The following is a 9,612-nucleotide window of genomic DNA, read 5'->3' on the forward strand; positions in this document are numbered from 1 at the left end:
TGTGTTCTTGGAGCCTTGGGAAGCCATCCAGCTCTCAGGTGTGAATACACACACTTTTCAGATTTTCAGCCTTTGCTCATTGCCACGGCTGTTTCTACCTAGAGGTCGGGGTGACACCCACATAAACTCTGAGTCCCTTCTCTCCTGCCACCTGCCACTTTACCAGCAGGAGTCATCACAGGATGATAGTGTTAGCCTTGGATCAGATTTTAGTGAGAGATTGTCTGACCTGGTTTTCTCATTCTCCAGATGAGGGAATGGAGGTCTAAGAAAGATCAGAGAGTTTGTCAAGATTAGCAGTGATTCGTCTTTTTTGGAAAACTGAAGAAATGAATCAGGAATCCTGGAGAACACTGGCAGGTGGGTTTGAGTTATTTTGATGAAAGTCTCTAGCCCCAGTGGCCACAAGAGACAGCAGAATGGGTTCTTGGGATATTATGGCTTGGCTATCAACCAGGCCATACGTACTATGATAATTCAGGACATCTGTCCAGCATGGGATGGACATTTCCAGAGATACTTGTGTAATGTCTTTCCAAGTGTCTGTTAATAGAACAGGTTCTTTGGGAAACCAGGGAGGTGTGGTCAGATGGGGGTTGGAGGGTTGCCAGATGGTGAGACAGTGGGAGGGATTTACTTTGGATGGGGGAGGGAGATGAGAAAATCCCTGAAGTCCCCACAAACCTCCAGATTCTACAAATCTCGCTAAGCTGGGACTCAACCCAGGCCAGGAGTTGTTTTGTTATTTGCTTATTTGATTTTCAGCTAGGGCATGCTGCCTCTGCCCAGGCCATTAGGGCCATCGAAGGTCACCATGGCCATCCTTCCACCTCTTCACTCCTGCAAAGCTGACCGAAGTCTTATCACAATGGGAAATACCCCAGGGAGGCAAATTCATTCCCTCTGGACCCCATGCTTTGGTTTCACATGCTTTAGATTAGGAAGTTCCTCCCAGTGTTACCCCTGGGTGTGGATTTCATTCTTCCCTTCTTTGCCGGTCATTTGTGAAAATGAAAATCATATTAACTAATTCGTGAAACATTCACTGAGCCCTATGGTATAACACTGTGCTAAACTAAAGTGATATCGAGATGGACGAGTCAGAGTTCATATGTTCTTCAGCTCCAACTGTCCACATGCTGCCTGGCCAGGTTGCCAGGTTTCAGATTCAGGTCACTGGCCTACCCCCTGCCGCCCCTCCCCAGTCCAGGATTCAGTTACAGCCATGGCCCCTGAGGGGTTTGCTTTCATTGGGGGATTACCATCCCCCCAATTCCCTTTTTTTTTGGGAGCTATTCTTTGGAGCTCAGTTAGTCCAGGTGTTGGTGGGCAGTGAGATGCCTTTGGAGTCTGAGACATTTTCCCCTCGTTTCTCACAATTGCTGATGAGAGATCACACTCCTTCCATTTATGAGTTTGCTGCTCATTGAAATGTAAATCTTTCTAAAGAGAGGATTCAGATATGCTCTGATCAGTTGCAACTGATGTCTATATAATTGGTGATGAAATAAGATGTTTTCTTATTTTCCTATAATTAAAAAGTTACCCCTGATCACTAGAGAAAAACTGGAATATAGAGAAAATGCATAAATAAAGAAACAAAAATCACCCATATTCTTAAAACCCAGAGACAACTGTGGTTGAAGTTTTGTTCTAGTTTCTAGCAGGCATATTGCTTAGCTTACTGAGAGGATAAAAGCAAAATCTCTTAGCAAGGTGTCAGGCCAGTTACTAGCTTTGTGTTCTTCTACAAATGACCAAAATTTTTTTTGCCTCAGTTACCTCATCTGTAAAATGGGGATAATTGCGGTGGCTATGCTATAAGGCTGTGATGAAGATTTAGTGAGTTGATATATGTAAAGTACTTAGAGTACTGCCTGGTATAGAGAAAGTGTTCAAAAAATGATAATTGTTAGTAGTATTATTATTATGACTGTTGGGCTTCCCAGGAGGTGCTAGTGGTAGAGAACCCACAGGGGTTTGATCCCTGGGTCAGGAAAATACCCTGAAGAAGGGCACAGCAACCCACTCCAGTATTCTTGCCTGGAGAAACCTATGGACAGAGGAGCCTGGTGGGCTATGGTCCATAGGGTCACAAAGAGTGGGACACGACTGAAGCAACAGCATGCATTATGGACGTTTTGGTTTAGTAACTCACGCATAGCTAAGCCCCCCTGGGTTGCCTTCATGGTTGTTGTTCTGTGCTCTCTGGAGCCCAGTTCTTGTGGTCCCCAGTCCTATCCAATGCCAGCTCGTAAATCATTGCTGAGCGAAGTAGACTGTTGCAGAATATCTAGGGAAATGATGGAGGTGTTTACATCACACTCCGCAGCAAATTCTGCCCCTTTCTGTAGACGTTAAACATCTGTGAGCTTTCTCCAAAGTTTAATCCTGGTGGAAATGGTCCCATTTTCTCATCTCTCTCTTTCCCGAGAAACTCATCTTCAGCCTCTCCAGCCACCTGGCACTTAATCCTCCCACCACCCCCTCAAAGTCTCACCAGCTTACAAAGCTAGCAGCTGCAGTCAATAGAACTGAAGAGCCAAATCCTGACCAAGCACACCCCCGGGGCCTCATTTCATCCAACCCCGTGTGGGTCAACTTACACACATGGATACACTTAGAGCAAAGTGTCTAGGTAGACCCCAAACAGGAGTCTTCCTTACACTGTTTGGTGTCTTTTTTTTTTTTTTTTCTTTTCACTTGCTAAAGTATTGTTAGCACTTCCTATTACATTATGGTACATCCATGGGGCAAAAGATTAGATGGTCATTAAAAATATTCTTAGAAATTCTTTTATGCAGGTTGCTTGTTTTTTGTTTTTTTTTTAAATAGGGAGGAGGCTGGAGGCTGCAGGAGTCAGAGGTATGAGGCTAGCCAATAAGGCTGCCAGCAAGTGAGGTTCTGTGCCCACATTCACAGACTTCTTGCTTGCTTGCTCACTCTCTCAGTTGCTTCAGTCATGTCTAACTCTTTGCGACCCTATGGACAGCTCCTCTGTCCATGGCGATTCTCCAGGTAAGAATACTGGAGTGGGTTGCCATGCCCTCCTCCAGGGGATCTTCCTGATCCAAGGATCGAACCCATGTCTCTTTATGTCTCCTGCACTGGCAGGCAGGTTCTTTACCACTAGAACCACCGGGGAAGCCCTGTAAGCTGGCTTAATCACACCTGCTTCGTCATCATTAATCCCTTCCTGAATGCACTCAAGACCATGGATTGGAACATGTTTTTGTAGCTTTCTGTCAACTTCTCTTCCTTATCCTCTGCCTGTCTTTCCTCTTCTACCCACCCTTAAAAATGGCAGTCCTCAGGATTCTCCCTGGGCTGTCTTTCATCTCCTGTCTGTGCGGTCCCCCAGGGCACCTTCCCTATCACAGAGCCTTCAGTCATCATTCACTCGCCTAGGATCTTTTCCCTCAGCCCCAAATCTCTGCATTGGGTCCTGACCTCTCTACTTGGCTTTCTCCCAGACCCCAGTCAATGTATTCAAAGTGGAATTCATCATTTCTGCCCCAAACTTGCCCCCTGTCTGGTTCTCTGTTTCAGTCCATGCCATTCTGTTCGCCTGCTCCTCAAGCTAGAGACCATCTGCGTCTTCTCTTTCCGCTTTCCTCCCGTGTCCCATCATTGTAGTCAGTGTTTCCTAAATTTTTTGTAATCAATCCAAACTACTACTCTGTACTCCAAATTGTGTTCATATTCTGTCTTTAATATCAAAATGCTTAGAAAAAATGAAGCATGGTAGATGGCAGCGGTTTTTGTCTGTTGGTGTGTTTTTAGTATCAGTGATGGAGTTGCTGTTGATTGCTGCTGAAACCCAGACTCTTTCCTTTTTTCTAACAGAATTCAGTTTTGTTCAGATTTTCACTTCATCTCCTGCTTCAGAGGGCAATTCCAAATAGTCTAAGGCACCAATTCTCCAAGTCCCTGAGACCCTTCCAGGGGGTCTGGAAGGTCAAACCTATTTTTATGCTAAGCCATTATTGGCCTTTTCACTCTCATTCTTTTATGGGTATACACTAGACTTTTCCAGAGGCTGTCATGTGATACTGCAGTAGATTGAATGCAGAAGCAGATATGAGAACTCAGCTGTCTTCTATTAACTAGAAATTAAAGGGATTTGCAAAAATGTGGAACACTGCCACACTTCTCACTAAGCTTTAACAAGAATTTTTTAAAAAATAACATATGTTATGTTCACATGTAATGAGTTTATTATTATTGTTTTAAAATAAGCTGACAAATGTTTTAAAAACTTTCCAGTGTTAATTTATAATACAATACGCATCAATACCTTTAATCCACCTAAACACAAGTTCTCTGGTGACCAGTTTTAGAATATTAAAGGGGACCCAAGTGGAAAAAAATTTGAGAACCACTGTTCTAACTTGGTGACAGCTATTGGTTATGTAAGTGACCCAAATTAACCCAATCAGATTAGATCATGGAAAGATTTATATTCCATGTCTGGGGCAGCGATTTCTCTGCTTCCTCTTGTTGGGTGTGAAAATTTTTAGTCTCCGTTGCCACTAGTAGGGTGTTGCAAGGATGCTGACGTGACCTTGTCTGAAGCCCCGCTCTGCTCTTCCTGTGATATGAGAAGGTAAATCTCCATACTGCTGGATCCATTTTGAGGTGTATTCTCCATTATTTACCTCTGAAAGCCTGTTCACTGATATAGCACTTACCAATGATCCCAATTCTACATCCAGTTCTGGTGTGTGTGTGTGTGTGTGTCTTTCTTCCAATACCACCAATTAACCAAATTCTGATACTATCTGGAGAATTAATAGTATCACATCCCACAGGCTAAGGATTCACTCCCACAAAACTGTCCTCCTTGGAGCACTCCCCACGCCTACTTCAGATGCCAGTGTACCTGTGCTTCTGACTGATGGGCTATGATTGAAGGTTCCAGTGGCTCCTCCCTCAGTTCAGTTAATTTGCTAGGGTGACTCACAGAACTCAGAGAAACATTTTACTTACTAGATCACTGGTTTCTTACAAAAAATACCAGGAGTAGCCAGGTGGAGAACGTGCACAGGGCAAGGTGTGGGGAAGTGACTTGGAGCTTCCATGTCCTTTCCTTGTGGTCCTCTCCCTGCAGCAACACGTGTTCATCAACCTCAAAGCTCTCTGAATGCTGTTCTTCTGAGCTTCTATGGAGGCTTCATTATGTAGGCGTGATTGATTACATCATTGGCCATTGGTGAGTGATTCAACTTCCAGCCTCTCTCAATTCCCCTGAGGCCAAGGAGGTGGGACTAAAAGTTTCAACCTTGTAATCACACTTGGCTCTCCAGGCAACCCACCCCCATGCTTGAGTGCTGTCCAGAAGTCACCGAAGACATCTTTATGGCTTTTATCTCTTGGGAAATGTCAAGGGTTTAGGGGGTCTGTGCCAGAAACATGGACAAATACAAAATATATATTTATTATCAGAAATAACAATGTCAGAGTTAGAAAATGAGGAGTTGGCACCCCCTCCTCCCTCTCCACCATTGGTCCTAAACTTTGGAAGATGTCTTACTGTCCTGTATAATCTATAAAGAGTTTCCCAGGTGGTGCTAGTGGTAAAGAACCCATCTGTCAATGCAGGAGACGTAAGAGACACAGGTTCCTGGATCGGGAAGATCCCTGGAGGAGGGCATGCAACTCACTCCAATATTCTTCCCTGGAGAATCCCCATGGACAGAGGAGCCTGGTGGGTGATAGTACGTGGGGGTCACAAAGAGTCGGACACGACTGAAGCCACTTAGCATGCACATATAACCTATAAACTGTCGTATTAGATGAACACAGAGGTTTCTCCAAATGTGAGAAACCATCTAGAAGGAAGAAGGTGCTGAGAAGGATGGGACAGCAGAGAATTGAAGCTGTACAGCATAGGAGGTTCACTGCACACAGATGTTCCAGTGCACAGGGAGAGACAGGTCAGAAGTAGGGATGCCACAGAAATCGCAGATTTGGTGTGTCCTTTGAGAGCCAGACTCCTCAAAGCTGCATCCCTTCCCCTTCCCCACTCCGAGTCCCCACCCCTCCCTCCCCTAGCTCTCTTCTTTGTAAACCACACTGTCAACATCTGTTTGGCTGAACTGACTCGGGGTGACAGCTGTGGAAGTTTACTCCATCACCTGGCGAGGGGTGGACTAAACCTCACAGCCCTGGGACAGAGGCATGTTTTCTACCCCCAGCATCCACACTGCCAAGCTGAGAACAAAGAGGCATGGGTGGGGCAAGAGCCACCCGTGGCAGCTTGGTGACTGTCCCTGGTACCTTTTCCTTCTGTTGGCAGTTGCGCTAGTCTCTATGTTGTCGCTTTATTCAGGACCTTCAAAGGATCTTGCAGATAAATTTGGGTGCAATGGGTGGGATGCAAACACGGTAGAGACATTGCTTCCTTACCTTTGAAAAGAGCATTCTTGCCTGTTTAAAATTAGCTTGGTGTCATGGGGCAATAACTGATACCTTTCTTTCTTTTTTCTTCTGGTTTACAGCTTTTTTGAACTTTTTATTTTATATTGGAGTATATCCAGTTAGCAATGTTGTGAGAAGGCAATGGCACCCCACTCCAGTACTGTTGCCTGGAAAATCCCATGGACGGAGGAGCCTGGTAGGCTGCAGTCCATGGGGTCGCTAAGAGTCAGACACAACTGAGCGACTTCACTTTCACTTTTCACTTTCATGTGTTGGAGAAGGAAATGGCAACCCACTCCAGTGTTCTTGCCTGGAGAATCCCAGGACAGGGGAGCCTGGTGAGGTGCCGTCTATGGGGTCGCACAGAGTCGGAAACGACTGAAGCGACTTAGCAGCAGCAGCAGTGTTGTGATAGTCTCAGGTGGACAGCAAAAGGACTCAGCCACACATATAAATGTATCCATCCATTCTCCCCCAAACTCCCCTCCGATCTAGGGTGCCACATAACACTGAGCAGAGTTCCCTGTGCTATGCAGTAGGACCTTGTTGGTTATCCATATTTTAAATATGGCAGTGTGTGCATGTCCATCCCAAACTTCCTAACTGTCCCTTCTCCCCATTCTTCCCCTCTGACAGCTGGAAGTACATGTGTTAGTTGCTCAATTGTGTGCAACTCTTTGCCACCCCATGAACAGTAGCCCACCAAGCTCCTCTGTCCATGGAATTCTTCAGATGAGAATACTGGAGTGGGTAGCCATTCTCCTCCAAGGGATCTTCCCAATCCAACGATCGAACCCGGGTCTCTGCATTGCAGGCAGATTCTTTACCGTCTGAGCTACCAGGGAAGCCCATAAATTCATTCTCTAAGCCTGTAAATCTGTTTCTGTTTTGTAAATAAATTCATTTGTATCATGTCTTTTTAGATTCCTTTCTTAACAGGACACTTTTTAGCCACAGCAGATATTTCCTGGCAGTGTAGGAGTGACTATCTGCAGATTTACAGGTATTTCTTGGGTTGGAAATCTCAAAGTGAAGTTGTAGAGAAGCTGAAAAACATTTGTTTGACTTACATCTTTTTGGTGGGCAGCAGAGTGGGAAAGGAAGCAGAAAAAGAGCTTGGGGGCCCAAAAGGACAAACTGGACTTTTCTCTAATAAGTTGCAAGTAGGATACTAAAAGTCTTTCTTGTTACAAAGAGATTAAAGCTGGATAGAAAGAAGCTCCTTGAACTTTTTTTTTGGTTACAAAATAAAAAACTGCTAGGAAGGCACAAAGCACACTAGAGTTGGGATAAGCCCTGGGGAGACTTTATGTCCAAGTTAGGATAATCAAAAAGAGTTTAATTTACTCAATTCTGGAGTAAAACCAAAGCTGCATTCAGCAATATTTGAAGCCAGTGAAAGGTCAGCGAATGAGATGCCCAGTTGTGTTTAAATGTTTGCTTCTATTTATTCATGTCTTACTTTGTATTCTAAATCACATGCTTTCTTTTTTAACTAAAAAAAAAAAAAAGATAATCATCATGCCTAATTGTTTTATCATAGCTTTTAATTTTTAAAAAGCACAAGGAATGAAAAAAGCATTTCCTAATCTTCAGTATTTACTTTTTTACTCTCAGGGGTCCTCAAAGCCAAAGACAGTGTCTGCTAGTGAATTAGAATAAAGCCACAGGATAATTACTTTCTGGGCTACCAACGCAACATGAGTTGCTTTCCGTTGTGAGAATGCTGAAAAGTTGCCACAAAATTAAACCAATTAGGATAATAAGGGGAGAAGGAGAAGATTAAATTTATTTCCATCTGATTTAACTTATTAATTTCTCAGGGGAGAAAGATTCCCTGCCGTTAACCTCTAGGTTTTAACCCATGAACCCCTTTTGTTCTCAAGATGTACTTGGGATTTAATTCATACCCCAAAGCCTGGGCCCTTTCAGTTGACTCAAATGGCTCTGGTTTTGTTTTTTTTTCCTTTTTGGTTGTGCCCCACAGCATATAGGAACTTCGTTCCCCAACCAGGGATTGAACCTGTGTCTTCTGCAGTGGGAGTGCAGAGTCTTAACCACTGGACCACTAGGGAATTCCCCCTCTGATCTTTAGGAAGTAGGTTTGAGGAATGAAGAGTCATTGAACAAATCAGTCAGTCAACAGATTTGTTTTGGAGCTCCTACTGTGTGCCAAGCATGTTTTACAGTCTGGATACTCAGCATGAACAAGTCAGAACTCCTGACCTCCATGGTCTTACACTCTAATGGGGGAAAACACATAATAAACCCACAATAAAGCAATAAAGTAACTGATGAGAGCTACAAAAAGATAGAATAGGGAAATATGATAGCAAGTCACTTCCAGAAGCTAGGACAGCAAGTGAAAAGGTCCTGGGGCATGGAGACACTTGATGTGTTTGAAGAACACATGTGATGTGAAGAAAGAAGTCCTGCATGACCGAGAGCTCAGGGAAGAAAGAATGCAGTGTTATAGACATCTCTTCCTTTACTACTTCACTGTGTAACTTTACTACTTCTTTGTGCCCTGTGCAGCTAAAACCTTCCAAACTGTTCTCTGTCTGGAGCAGGGAAGCTTACTGTAAAGACAAACACCTGGGAGGGATTTGTTGAATCTCATGCCAGCTCCTACTGTTGGTGCTAGCCAAAAGCTAGAGAAACTGGTGTCTTCCTTCTTTGTTCCTTGAGGGCAGTGGTCCCCAACCTTTTTGGCACCAGGGACCGGTTTTGTGGAAGACAGTTTTTCCAGGGATGTGGCAAGTGTGGGTTAGGGGATGGGTTAGGGTTAGGGTTAAGGTTCAGGCAGTAACGTGAGCAATGGGGAATGACGAAGCGGAGCAGCAGATGAAACTTCATCTGCTTGCCCACTGCTCACCTCCTGTGTGCAGACCAGCACGGGTCCTTGGCCCAGGGTTTGGGGACCCTTTCCTTAGGGAATACAGTTTTCTCATTAGGTTTAGGCTTTGGTTCAACCGTAATTACATTGTTAGGGATGGTCAGTTCTAAATAGGCTCTCCCATTTCTAGTTGCCAAGAGTGAAAACCACTCCAACTAGTACAGGCTGAAAAGGATTTTTTAAGAAATATAGAGATTGGGGCTTCCCTGGTGGTTCAGTGGTAAAGCATCTGGCTTCAATGCAAGAGACATAGAAGAGACAGGTTTGATCTCTGGATAGGGAAGCTGCCTTGGAGA

The 9,612-nt window shown here is 44.4% G+C and overlaps 1 non-coding gene across 1 annotated transcript; it reads right to left on the minus strand.

Moving 5' to 3' along the window:
• Positions 1-8,422: 8,422 nt before the first annotated feature.
• On the minus strand, positions 8,423-8,495 carry TRNAG-CCC. The gene has a single exon. It is a non-coding gene; the product is annotated as a tRNA-Gly (tRNA).
• Between the last annotated feature and the right edge of the window lie 1,117 nt (positions 8,496-9,612).

The sequence above is a fragment of the Bubalus bubalis genome, chromosome 2, assembly GCF_019923935.1.
Source record: "Bubalus bubalis isolate 160015118507 breed Murrah chromosome 2, NDDB_SH_1, whole genome shotgun sequence".
In the NCBI taxonomy this organism is placed as follows: Eukaryota; Metazoa; Chordata; class Mammalia; order Artiodactyla; family Bovidae; genus Bubalus; species Bubalus bubalis.